The sequence below is a fragment of the Topomyia yanbarensis genome, unplaced genomic scaffold (assembly GCF_030247195.1).
Source record: "Topomyia yanbarensis strain Yona2022 unplaced genomic scaffold, ASM3024719v1 HiC_scaffold_34, whole genome shotgun sequence".
NCBI classification, from domain to species: Eukaryota; Metazoa; Arthropoda; class Insecta; order Diptera; family Culicidae; genus Topomyia; species Topomyia yanbarensis.
Window position 1 is genome coordinate 119,989 of NW_026683536.1, and position 15,201 is coordinate 135,189.

Below are 15,201 nucleotides of genomic sequence, written 5' to 3' on the forward strand. Positions count from 1 at the left end.
AAAAATTAAATTTGTATTATGTATTCCTAGTTTTACGATAACTGTAGTTTTTTTCATAAAAAAACTATCCTTACCAATCTTGTATACTTAATTGTTTTCCTAATTTTAAGATAGCTGTAAAATTTCTCATAAAAACTTGTTTCCCTTCTTGTATATCAAACTGTATTCCCAGTTTTAGGATAGCTGTAAAATTATTCATAAAAACTATAGTTCCCACTTTCGTAGATCGCATTGTATTTCCAGTTTCAAGATAGTTGTAAATAAGCCAAACTAAGTTTAGATGTCATCAATTCTCATCAGTTTATTTAGAACTCCTGTTATTGCGGGACATCACGCGTAACTAGAAGTTTGCTCAGAAATACAAAAAGTGTTTTCGATTTTTGAGCTAGCTTAGTCCAGTCGCTAAGTTGGTGTCAGATTTTGATGAGACGAAGTCGGAATGCAAATTTCATAACTAATTTAGTTATAGGCTTTGTGGTCATTACGTGTAAATGTGGTTCTATCCAATTGAAGAACGAAATTGGTGCTAATCTCACATCAAACTAATCTTCTGCGAATATTTCCGACAACTTTCCCAGCTTGTATTGTTTAACCATTTTATATACCACATTTGATATAGTTGCTGCAGTATATTAATCTTAACTACAATAATTAATATTCTATGCTATCTCGATCGACATCGGTTAATGGAAAATTTATGACAGTCATTTTTATTTCATTCGAAAAACAACACACGTATTCGTTGAAGAGAATCCCCTTCGTATCATGTAAGTGAAGTGTTTTTTTTAAACTGGGGATTTGCATGGATAACCTTTCGAGGTGACGTTTTTCAAAAGTAATCAAAATAATGGATATCGAAATTTATTCATTTAATCTAATCACTGAAACGCGCGAACCCCTGGTTAAACTAACCGATTCATGGGACGTCACAGATAAATCAATTATTTACTCATTTATCTGCGGAAGAGATTAAGCACATGCAATTTATTTTATCAGCACGTGTCGGATATGGTGTGACATATTTTGAAATGTTTCTATCATTTTTTTGTAGTAAGATCTTTCAGAATGCGTGGCTTGGAGCAGTGCAGAGTACGAATCTAGTTAACATGTTGGTCGAATTTTTTTAGCGGAAATCGAAGTTTTGGTTTCAAAGTAGCACTTAGAAATTCAATCGGAAAAATATAGTCTATCTCGAATGAACTTTTAAAAAATATCCCGTCTCACCAAAACCTAAATGCTCTTGAATTGTTCCGATTTCCGGTTCCGTAATTACAGAGTGATGAGTTCGAACACGCAGCAAATTTCAACGTATATGTCGATGAATGTAAAAAGTTTTTCCAAAATGTGTCCACAACTGCTTAGATTTGTAGTTCCAGGTCACTAACAGTCATTCAAAGTCTCCACCATCGTCGGTACCGGAAGCCCCAGCGAAAGTACTCAAATTCAAAATAACAGTGACAATGATTTCTACGTGATGACTGGACCGATTTAATCAAATTAAACTTCAAATAAACGGTGTTAGGTTCCCAAAAACTGCTATAAAAATTTTATTTCGTTCCAACTTCCTGTTGTGGAGTTACGGATTGTGGAGGGTGGTCACAGAGAAAACTCCTGTTTAAACCGATACCGCGATGAATGCAAAAAGGATTTTTTTGCTAAAATAGAAGCCACAGGTCTCGCATTTGCAGTTCTAGGTTACTGACGGCCCATCGAAATCTTGTTGGTTACATTGACCATCATAGACAATTGTAGGAGTGCCCGGAAAAATCACCATCTTTCAAAATTAATAAATTTACATCAGTTTCACATCAGATGGTTGGGCTGATTTTCACAAACTTAGTCTCAAACGAAAGGTATATTGTTCTTATTGGCTGCTATGAAATTTTGTACAGATCGGTTTTATGGTTACGGAAATATAGTATGAATCGTCCGGTTACATAAGAAATTCCAGTATAAGTAGGAACTAAAATTTTTATTTCATGTGGGGGCCCCATGAAATTTTAGAAATCGAATTCGTATTTTCGATACCAAACATCATTAAAATGCATGAAACGTCGAGATTTTATGTTATCTCGGTCGACTTTTTGGGACTTTGCTGATTATGGTAATGCAATCCGTTGGAATGTTGACCTTTTAACCGAGGCCCGCAGGGCCGAGTCATCATTAAAGTTTTGTCCCAAAAATCAGTCAGTTTTCACTATTGAACGATCGTTTTCAATGTAAAGCGCTACGATTTCAGCGCGTTATTTTGGTGTAAATCGACTCATAGCTAAAATGGCACTAAAAGGTGTTTCAGAATTGTGTTTAGCTGTCAAAATCGGTTGAAAAATGGCGGAGTTGTTCAATATTGAAAAAGGATACATCCAGCTGACGCACTCTGTACTATTCGATTTAGTTTGTCGAACACGCCAAATGTTTGTGTGTATATATGTGTATGTGTGTGTGTCAAATAGTGTCACTCAATTTCTCAGAGATTGCTGAACCTATTTGCACAAGTTTCAAATACACAGCAAAACGTTCCCGTAAGCTGCTATTGAAGTTTCAGTAGAACCGACTTCCAGTTCCGGAGTTACGGTTTGAAAAATACGACCCCATAGCAAATTCCCTTATAAACTGGTAACACCATGGTGTCCGAATTATATAATACATATTCAACATTACTTGGATTTGCGGGTCTAGTTCACTGATAGTGAATCAAAGATTCTTAGAATAAATTGTCCACTATCGATAATTCCGGAAGTCCAGGGTTCCAGACATGTTCCAGAACTAAAGCAACTTCGGTGATGATTGAACCAATTTTCACTAACCTAGTATCAAATGGAAGGTATAATATGCATTTGGGAGTTGCACCTTTCCATCCACCCCTTCCCCTCCTTCCTTCCATTTCCCTCCCCGATCTTTCACCCGCTGCCCTACCCCCCTCCATCACAGACCAACCTCACACCCACATCTCCTTCACCCACACACTTAAACTCACACACATTAAGCTGATTAAATATTATATATTTGTTTGTTTCAAAAGTGTCAGTGTCGACATGATGCTCAACAGGTTCGTGGCAGTCATATTGAACTCATATTGTAAGTAGCGATTTGCCCACTACTTGGGTTCTTTTATAAATTTTCTCGCTGGACCCTTCTTTTCAGGGCGGCCTAGGTGCTTCTACCGGAATTTCGGATTTTTGTTACACAAACAAAAAGGTAAACAAACAAAATAAATTAATAAATTTACCGACTTTTATTTTCATTAACTCCGTTACACTGCGCACTGCTGGATATCGTCGATCTGCTGCTACCGTTGGCGGGAAGACGGGCGGTTTCTTCCGACCGGCCGGAACTACAACGAACGAGTTCTTCCGGCATGTCGTTGGCTGCTCCGGCGGCGGTCCTTTGCCTTTAGCTAGGGAGTTGAGATTGGCTCCTTTGTTAGAACCTCCCTAGCGACGTTGGCGAATTATCGCCGGATCGACTTGCTCGCCGCAAGCCATCCCGAAAGTTACCGCAGTGCACTTCCCAGGGGGAATCTTTGTCCGCTCTGCTTCGTTCTCCTTGGCGAATAACCGTGGATTAGAGCTAGGCTCGTTCGACTGTGTTCGACCTCCACAGTGAGAACGGTCGGTGTTTTGATTCCTTCTCGTTTAGCCGGGGAAGTGAGAGTACTCCTTAGCGATTAGCTATCCCCTTATGGCGAATCAACACCGTACTTACGTGTGCCCGAACCACGGGCCGGTACTTTCGACGGTATAACTTGCCGTCACACGTGTGCGCTTCAGCTCATTGGCACTAGTGGCGGGAAACTGTTCCGAAAAAGGATCGATTATTCTGGGCGTCTGTTTACTGCCGTGGTATATAAGAAATGTAATAGATATTTCCACAATGTTATATTGAATGTAACCAGCTATTAAATCATAGCTTTGATAAATGAGAAAGGCACAATTGCTCCTGGGGGGTATTAAAACAGGTTTTTTAGTATCGCGGTGTGTTTGTAAAGGTATTATTTTAAAATCTGTGAAGTTTTTAGGACTAAATTTATTAAAAAAATTCCTTTCCGTTAGGTATATTGCGGTCAGAGAAAAATTGTGCGGTCAAAAACCGAAATTAGTATTTATTGCACTTCGTACTAAGTTGCGTGTGAAAAGAAGGCACTAAACTGCATATTATACCTTGCATTTGAGACTTGGTTTGAGAAAAACGGTGCCTTCATCACCGAACAACCGATGTGACTTTAATTGTGGAATATGCCCGGTATCCAGAACTTCCGGATTTGTCGATAGTGTACAATATATTTAAAGTATGTTTGATTCGCAAACAGTGATCTAGACCAGCGAGTCGAAGTAATTTGTTGACCATGTCAATAGGTTTAGCCTATGAGGTATTACTATTGTAACGGTTTATATGAGAAATTCTTAAGTGACCTTACTAACCACCCTGTAACTCCAGAACCAAAAGTCAGAACCGCATAAAATTCAACAGCAGTCATTAGGATTACTGTATCATTCATTTGAAAAAAGTTTGTAAAAATCGGTCAAGAATTCTCTGGGGAATAGGTGTGATATTAGCTTAGGAACTTGGCGAGTTCCCCGGGGGAGTCATGAGCCGTCATACCCAAGCAACCAAAAGTTCGTACAAGGGAGCTGCATAAGCTTCTCGTTTTAAGTAATTTTTCAGTACGTTTTATGTTCTAATAGCGGCTTAAGCAGCTTAGAAGTTCGCTAAGAACTTTATGAGAACTTTAAAGAGTGCTTTTTAGGTATTATCCGAACTTCTGGTTGCTTGGGTAGGTGGTCAATGTGGTAAAAGCTACTTCGATTAATCATTAGTTATCTAGACCCGCAAATTCATGCAATGTTGAACCCATTTTAATATGTTTTACATCATTTGGACATCATGGTTGTACCAGTTTATATGGGAATTTGTGTGTAACCGTACTCTTCAACCCGTAACTCCGGAACCGGAAGTCGGATAAACTAAAAATTGAATAGCAGCTTATGGGAGCGTTATACCTTTTATTTGAAGTTTGTGCAGATCGGTTCAGTCATTTCAGAAAAAAATGTGTGAGTTTAAATAAGACACACACATACACACAGACATTTTCCGATCTCGTCGAACTGAATCGAATGGAATATGCACTCGGCCCTCCGGGCCGATTGTAAGAAGTCGATTTTTACAGTGATTGCATAGGCAAAAAGTTGTGTGATAAAAAGTTTCACAGCGTCGAATAGCCGATCGACCGCTTCTTTTCTTTTATTGAAAAAGTTTGGACGTTCTCCGCCATCCGCGTTCTACCCTACGTTCCGGCTTCGAAAGTTCTCGACGCTTTCGGTAAAAGGTCGGAAGGAAGCAGCAAAACCATCAACGCGCTTCGTTGCTGGCCATTTTCATCGTCAAAATATCGGCGAATTGAACACCCGGTAGGCAAAGGCCTAAATAGCGTCATTGCAACGTCATTGTAGACGCCGTTCGTCGCCATTGCTCCAATTGGTTTGCGAGAGGAAGTCGGAGCCGAAGCCGCAATACCAGTCGGCACCCAGCAGAGATGACGCTATTCCAGAAGTAACGCATGTGAGTAAAAATAGATAATTGATCCGTGCACGTAGATCCATACACACAAACTCAAAAACCTTCGAAAGCTTTCTTTATCGTTCGAAAGCTAAAACCGAGCGCGCATTTGTACTGCTCAGCGCAGCTTTATCCGCTAGCAGAAATTTGGACCGCACTTAAGTAGACAGACAGGGGAAAGCTAGAAAGAGAAGGAAGGAACCGGAAACATGTAAATATATTTATAAATAAAACCTGGGTTAAGAGTAAATGCCATATTTCAATCCATCCAATAAAATCCAATAAAATGTTCCTGTTAGTTAGTGTTACCTGAAATGTTTGATTTTTTGTTGGTTAGTTTCCCATGTAGTGAATTTGGTCCGAGAATATTTCTCACGTTTCGCGGCGTTTTCCGTAGATTTGTGTTTGTTTTGCTCCGATGGGCTATCGGGAATTAGTCCCCTCTATTACATACAAAGCAAGAGAGAAAGAGTGTTCGATTGAGTTCTGCCTGTGATAACTGATCGTTTTTGCTTTTCTCATATAAAGAAAGGCCATGCAATAACCAGGCCCGTCAAGAGGGGGGCTCAGGGGGGGGCAACTACCCTGGGGCCCGGGTCTGTTTTGGGGGCCCGCATTTTTAACCGAATTAAATTTATTTTAATTTAATTGTTGAAGTTTATTGTTTCTGTTGACACTGCAAATATATTACAATCAAATACGTTCCAATGGTTTTCTGAAGTAGGTGAACGTAACCCAATCAGATTCATTTAACAGTGCAATAGAACCATTCTGGTTTCATTTATCGCAAGTGTTTTTCAAAGTGTGCAGTATGAAGTGGTATACAATTTATCATATTCCTAGCTAACTGTCACTAATAAAAGTTGGATATTCTCGGAATAGGATTGATGAGTAGATGACGAAAATCAATGTATTTTGAAAATCAAGATGGCGAATTCCAGTTAAAACATCATTATAACCTAAAATATTGACGTTTTCGAAATAAGATAATCATATAATCGATATAGGTATAGCGATTTGTGATGCGAATGATATGATTATAGAAAACTTTTCTCAACCAGAAGACGCTATATTGGCCTTCAAAAGGGCATCGCTCATCTACTCATCAAACCCGCTTAAAAATACCCTCATAGTTTATACAGATATTGTTCGAAATAGCTCCAAGCTACCGTTTCTATCATCTACTCGTCAAGCCCTTTTCAAAAATTCCCAAATTGTTAGGGTTATCGAGATTATTGTTCAATCGGAAGTCTCCATCCTGGATTTCAAAAAGGTAACAAATATCCATTTTCATCATGTACTTGTCAAGCCCGTTCCGGAAATACCCATATTGTTAGGGTTATCGATAATATTGCTCAACCAACGAATTTTAATAAGAATGTGAAGCGAACTTTTTTTACGATCTAAATCCCAAAAAACGAACTAATTTAATTTACGAACCCTTGGCTTGGTTCGTAAATGGAGGTTGCAGTGTACACATTTGATGTAGAAAATATGGGAATTTAACTAGATACTTATTCTACCCATTAGTTTCCACCAAAAGTTGAAATTCTTTCTCTCACAACTCTCTGTCTCAGTCTTTTAACAGCAGATTTCGCTGTTGGATCCCAGTCATCGCATTCGGAATGTTTTCTCTCTGAATGTCAGCGCAAATGTAACAACTGATTCCAAAACCGATTTCCAATGGGTGACATACAATTTCATCTCAGTCCAGATTATCGTATGAAAGTTAGCTTCAGGGCAAAAAAGATTATGCATAAAATTGCTGCCTTCACCACAGTCTGAAATATTTGAAAATATCCAGCCGGTTAATGCACCCATTGGAAAATCATTCAATATCAGTGTTAACCTTCCGGTAGACGCACTAGTACACAGAGTGCGCGTCACTCAGGAAATCAAGCGAAAGCGTCTTTGAACACCAGCGCCTACTCGTTCAGTGAGCCATGCACGCGACTTCAGGAAGGCCAGACATAAAGTGTATAACTTTTGAACGGGTGCTTATGGACAAACAATTTTACCTTTGTTTTGTAGGTGAAACCTAGTCCTATTAGAATAATTGATAGTATAATTACAATTTTTGCCGATAGTGAAGTCACACGGGTTCAAAAACAGGCCAAAATTAAATCAAAATCAGTTATAAGTCTTTACACAGCATTCACAGCTATCTGGTCTCTTCGGAAAAGTTGTGTGTTTTATGATGATAAAAAATACCTTAGAACATTGTTAATGCGAAAAATTAGAAATAAAAAAGTTATGAGTAAAAATAGGAAATGAAGGAGTTCACCATAGAGAACTTCTCATAACTCGATTACTACGAGTGACAGAGACAACATGTCTTCTGCAAAATTTATAAAAATACTCTTCTCTACAACTTTGTCGAAAACAGCCAAACGCTATCTCTTTCGGTTCAAAAGTTAAATTTTCTATAGCCTACTATGATCGTTTTTTTAAAAAGATAATATCACCAAAAGATGGCGCTTTTTACACACACAAACATAGTAGGATATGTGAAATCACTAATATGGACAGTTTTGACTCCAGTGAATTAAGTACCTCAAAACGCTGTTTTGAGCCACTGTGCAAAGTGGCGTTTACAGAATTTTGACAACCTGCTTGGTTACTGAGATATAGCGAGAAACGTGCTGAGAAATTTTTCATTTTTTACTTCAATTGACTGTGTCTAGGGATTGGCTCAAATTATCTTGATGTAAAAGATGTTTTTATATGTAAAACTATCTGAGAAACACAATGGCATACTCATTTTCAAAACAAAAATGCACGAATTGTGAGAAAAATGCAAGATAAGTTTTAAACTGGAAATGTTGCATATTTGGCAACACTGTAACCAAAAATAACTATTTTTTCTAAATTCCCTCACTCATTTCCTTCAAAATGCACCTCATCGATTGTTCATAGACCAAATGAAGCCAAAGATATGAATAAAAGTTAATAATTGCTGATTTTTTTCTATGGAAAATTTTCCATGCACGATTATGACACCCTACAAATTTTGTCATCAATACACGCCTATGGCACGTGTAAGTGTGACTTTTGTTCACATTTATAGTGAAAACTCGCAACATAGTCAACCGATCTTCGTAATATTTGAGAGATTAATACAGAATAGATAGAAGCATCAATTGTCTTCTTTGAATTGTTTGTGCAATTTCTAAGTTTCAAGATATTCAATCTCAAACTTTAAAAATCGTTTTTCTCGAAATGTGCTAAATGACGCTTGTCATAAGATAGCACCACAGCGACGAGCTAGCATAGAAACAAGATTCAGTTTGCTCCTGAAACCGAACATATGCGAACATGAATGCGTTGTACCGAAAAGCAAAGGACGAGGGAAACAAACCAAACATTCGATTCATCGCGGCGGGCATGAATTGAATTTTGTTTCTCTTTCAAGATCACGAAGGGATGTCAATTTTTCTAAGCTCTGATTCTGGGCAGCATTATTGTGCGTCAAGGGAGCATGAACAATGCCGATATGGACTGTATGGCAATGCCACAAAAAAGGTTTTCAATTGGAATGGTAAATCGGACGCAAGTCATTCTAATGGCCAGACACAAATATTCCTTTATTAATTTTTATTTTTTCCATCTATTACATGTTTAAAATACTGACGACTCTGTTAAGCTAACGCGTTGAATCGTGTCAAATAAACAATTTTCATAACAAATAGTTTAATTGAAACGGTTGCATCCGTATAGTTTCTCTAATCGATATTGAAATAAGAAGTCATATATGGTAGGGCTCGTCAGTACTTCAAACCCTGGGGCCCGGCGCGGCTCTCGACGGCCCTGGCAATAACTCAAAAAAACAACTTTTCAACAGAGGCACGGAGGGCCGAGTGTCATATATCATTCGATTCAGTTCGTCGAGATCGGAAAATGTCTGTGTGTGTGTATGTGTGTGTCAAATGATGTCACTCAATTTTCTCAGATATGGTTGAATCGATTAACCCAAATTTAGTTTCAAATGAACGGTTTAACACTCCCATAGACGCAACCAATTTTTAGTTGATCGGACCTCGGGTTCCGGAGTTACAGGTTGAAGAATGTGGCCACACAGCAAATTCCCATATAAACTGGCAACCCTATGATGTTCGAATGATGTAATACATATTTAAATGGGTTCAGCATTGCTTGGATTTGCGGGTCTAGATCACCAATCGCCAGTCAAAGTAGTTTTGACCACATTGGCATCCTATGACGATTCTTGATGCCCCGGGGAACTCGCCAAGTTCCTGAGCTAATGTCACACCTATTTCCCAGCAAACTCTTAACCGATTTTTACAAACTTGATTTCAAACGAAAGATATAATACTCCAATTGACCGCTATTGAATTTCATTTAGTTCTGACTTGTAGTTCCGGAGTTACAGGTTGGTTATTGCGGTCACGCTGAAATTTCTGATAAATTCGTAATACATCATAGGTTAAAAGTATTTGAAATGAACAATAAATTACTTCGATTCGCAGGCCTAGATAACATGATTCACACATCACATATTCTTGGAATAAATTGTCCACTCTCGATAATTCCGGAAGTGCCGGGATCCGTGCATTTTCCAGAACTTAAGCCGCTTCGGTGATGACTTTGCTAAATATAGTAATGGCTCCATCTTAACGCGAGACGGAGTGCATTTTTTCACATTTTGTGTTTACCTACCGTTTCTTTGCGCCATTTCGGGGTTAACTTCTATAACCTGCCTTGAGGTTAGGTTTCAAGCTGGGCAATTCTAACCTAACGAGTGGTTCTCTTCGGGGGTGGCGCTAAAGCTACTCGTTCAAAACGTCATGAGGAGCGTTTTGGTAGACGGAAACCGTAAATGGCAATTTGGGTAGGATTGTTTTTTTGCTCTCACTTTGCCGTATTATACCAATTTGAATTTATAATCAAACTATTTAATACTGATCCCTCCTTCACTCTTTTCCTTAGTAAGATTCGCGTCAGGGACTGTCCAGCAAAACCACATGTAGGAAATAGTAGAGTGGCGGTACGATGTTGAGTGCCAAAGAGCACACTTGGGCTAAAAGCCGCTGCGGCTACATATTAGAACAGGGAACGATATGGTGAGTTGAGGGCAAACGAGAAGAATCTTCATCGCTGTATAACTATAACTGGTAGTAGAGATGGTCCGGTTAGGGTTTTTGTTGGTTTGGAGTTCTCGGGTAATTTCGGGTAGGGTTTTTGAAATTTTAAACTTGCGGACTCAGGTCGGGTCTGGGTTTTAAATTTTGTAATTGTCGTGTTCGGGTTTTGAATAAATCAAATCCAACCGTTTTGTGGCGTTGTTTATGTCTATACACCACATCTATTCAATCAACTTTACTTCGTGACACGAATTGATGATACACCTTTTTGCCTTTCTCAATAGAAAGGTATTGCAATTGCTCTGAAACCCGACTTTTTAACGGAGGCCCGGAGGGCCGAGTGACATATACCATTCGATTCAGTTCATCGAGTTCGGCAAATGCCTGTGCGTGTGTATGTATGTATGTGTGTGTATGTGCGTCTGTGTGTGTATGTGACCAAAAATGTCACTCATTTTTCTCAGAGATGGCTGAACTAATTTTGACAAACTTAGTCTCAAATGCAAGGTGCAACGTTCCCATAGGCTGCTATTGAATTTCTATTGGATCAGACTTCCGGTTCCGGAATTACAAGGTGATGAGTACGATCACGCAGAAAATGTCGATTTTAATAAATTCTGCAATGTAAAGGTGAAAATTTTTCCAAAATATGACCACAACTGCTTCGATTTGTAGTATTAGGTCACTAACATCCATTCAAAGTCTATTTGGCCACATTGACCAACATCATCGGTTCCGGAAGCCCCGGCGGAAGTATCTAAATTCAGAATAACAGTCACATCGGTTTCTCGGAGATGGCTTGAACGATTCAACTAAACTTGGTCTCAAATGAAAGGTGTTGCGTCCCCGTAAATGGCTATTTAATTTCATCCCGATCCGACTTCCGGTTCCGGAGTTACATGTTGTGGCGTGCGATCACATAGCAAATTGCGATTCAAACCGATACTCCGATGAAAGCAAAAAAGGTAAAAATTTCGCTAAAATGTCTCTCAAACAACTTAAATTTGCTGTTCTAGGTCACCGACGGCCAACCAAACTTTCGTTGACTATATTGACCACCATAGACGGTTCCGGAAGTGCCCGGGAAAAGCGGCCATCTTTCAAAATTGACGAACTCACTTAAGTTTCCCGGAAATGGTTGGGCCGATTTTCACAAACTTTGTGCCAAATGATAGCTATAATATCCCCACAGATGTCTATACAATTTCGTACAGATCGCTTATATGGGTCCGGAAATATAGACAAAACCGTCCGGTCACATATTAAATTCCCATATAAGCGGGAACTCAAATTTTTTTTTCATGAAATTTCAGAAATCGAATTCGTATTTTTGATGCCAAACGTCTTTAAAATGCATGAAACGTCGAGATTTTATGTTACCTCAAAAAAATTTTTTTATAATTTTTCAGTTCAATATTACCGTGGCTGTTTTTTCTTTTAGAAAATTGTAGAACTCGAATAATGATTTCTTTTCTTGTATATTTGTCATGTTATGTATAATAATAAAATGTAATATTTGCATTTGAAAGCTTTTAATGAATATAAACAACGCAAACATTCTCGTGTTCATGATTGAGAAAGGCACAATTGCACCGCTAGGGGGATTAAAACAGGTTTTTTTGATAGGGGAAACATTGCCACTGAGACCACTATTCAGGTTATTTTTTGTGGCTGCCCCTGTTTGCTCTACATGTTACAAATTGCCCGAATCCAATGTAGTTGAAGGCGAGTTGTTTGTTTGTCGAAGAAATAGTACCGCACGCTGGCAGAGATAAAAACGCTGATTTCACTCGCTGATAGTTCGTTTTGCTTGGTTATCCCGAGCAAATACTCATGGGCAGTGCAGTAAAATATCATTTCATTCAATCGAAACTGAATGAACGCAGTCAATCTGTCGTCTACGGCAGCATTCACCTTCATTTAACGCATCAGTTGCTGTTGATCTGAAGCTGGGTTCATGACACTTCACTCACCGCTGCTTTCAAATGAGTCGCAATTCATATTCAACCTCCTTCGTTTTATCCTCTCAAATGAATAGATCCGCTTTCAATTTACCCAGTGAGCACCAGTCAAATGAGATCCGGGTAAACCTAAGACAAAAAGAGACAACTGGCTTCGTATTTTTGGTTATCATGCCTCTCTTGTGCCAGATGACAGATGAGTGTATGCAGCTAGCGAGGTTGGCAGTGCAGCCAATTTCTTTGTCATATTTAGATATGTTGCTATAATACACATAATAATGACTGTTTTATTGACACACATTTCGCCAACATTTATCTGGTACTAATCAATCCAACATTTTTGTCACATACTACATGTTTTTAGCAAATTTGGCCAGCATAACAGCCTATTCATCAGAATCAAATTTCCAACAAAAATATTATAGAGATGAACGTACTACCAAATAGCATTTTTCATTGCAACCAGTTTCAATAAGCTGTTATTAGTAGATTCATTATTTTCGTCTGAACTCTGCGAATTTAAGAAATTTTGAAAAAAAATATGATAGCCGCAGTATGCTATCATAATTGTACGAAGCTGTCAAATTTATTGCTAAAATCAAATATGTAATTCAGCTATTTTTTGCACCTCTACCAATAGTTTCCTGTGTAAAATTCCGATGACATGGTGAAGAGGTAAAACACTTCCACACTGGTTCTATAGGAACACATTACGAACACAGTCTACAGATACGAGAATCTTTTCTTTTTCAGAAAGAATTCGAAAAGGTTTTGCTCGATATGAATGCTATAAATAGGTCATATCGAAGGTGGGTTTATTGATTTGAGGTAACCAAAAGGCGCCATATTGGATTGATTGATTGCAAAATGTCCTCAATCATCAGTTTCCGTCATCTAGTGACCATCATTGCAAATGCGATATAGATATATATTGATCATGGTTTTTACTGTGGTGGTTACCCGAAACCGCCATCTTTGTTTTCAAAATGGCCTAAATTTATAAATTACGGTATTTTATGATTATTTTAAATGATACCCATATTGATAGTTGTTTTCACAGTTTCTTGGTCACTATAGGCCGCAATCTTGGATTTCAAAATGGCCTAACCTCCTTTCAAATGGTATCCATGTTACCCTCATCTCTGATTTAAAAATGACTTTAACCATCGAACTTGAGCTTGAGCTTGACCTTGTACGACCACCTCTAGCTGCTACTCCGTTATCGATCTAGACTAGCTGAAGTTGCACAGGGAATCAGTAGATAGTTATGCTTGGGATTAGGGAAACATCTTTCAATGTGCAACTCCTGGTAATCTTAAAGTGTTTATTGATCAAAACCGGCGCCGGCCTGGCCCGAACGTAGATCGCGGAAGGAACGTTAGTCCGATACTTGTTTTGCTAGAGACCGTAAATACTACTGCGCACTCCACAAGTATCACGGGAGGACGATATTTGGTAGTAACTAGATATCGACTCATCAACTCATGGACCGGGAACCAACGGCTTTACTTCCCTTCCGAAGGAAGATTTTGCACCTCAGAAAAATCTCAGCGACCTCGGCTGGGATTGCACTCAGACTAACTGGGATTGGTGGCTGTCACACTTACCACTCAACCAACTAAGCCTTCATTTAAAATGACTTAAACCATCGATTTCCGTTATCTATCATCTTGGACCTTTAACGAGTTCGCCCGTTTACACCTAAGACAAGATAAGGCAACTAGTAATACGATTTCTGTATATTTCTGTATTTTGGTAGTACGTCCATCTCTATTTCAATGTTTGTGGCAAATTTGATTCTGATGAATAGACTGTTATGCTGGCCAAATTTGCTAGAAACATGTAGTATATGATAAAAATGTTGGATTGATTAGTTCCAGATATATTTTGGCGAAATGTGAGATAATAAAACAGTCATTATTATGTGTATTATAGCAACATATCTAAATATGACAAAGAAATTGGCTGCACTGCCAACCTCGCTAGTTGCATACAGTCATCTGTCAACAATTATTCAGCAGGGCACAAGAAAGGAAAGAAAACTCTCCAAGAAGAAGAAAAAGAAAGGTTCGGAACATTTGTCATTTTTGAGTGAATTTGTTTTATACTTGTAAAATTAAGCAGAAAAGCCCACTACGTCATTTGTTTTATTCTTTTCTTTTTCGTATCCTCCTGATTTATCAGCTTCATCAATACAACCTCACTCATACAGAGAAAAAATGCTCGTACCTGTATCCGTCTTGAGTTGCCTCGTCTTATCATAGCTTTTACCCTATATTATTTATTATCTTGGTCGGAGTTATTTTTATGTCAGTGAGTGTTCCTTCATATTCATTTGTGAGTGGTTCATTGGAATGGTTCACTTCCATTAGCTGAGACCGTGCTAATGTGAGGTTGGTGTTTAATAGAAACTAAACAGGCAAAAACGTCAAATGACCAGAACCTGTTATTCAATTGACAGTGAACTTTGAGTGACTCAAACGAAGACGGCAGTCGAACTCAACTGATATAGTGGTGGTATGTTTACAGTGAAAGACTCGAAGTTTCACTTGAAACGTTTTTTTTCGTTTGAAATTGATATT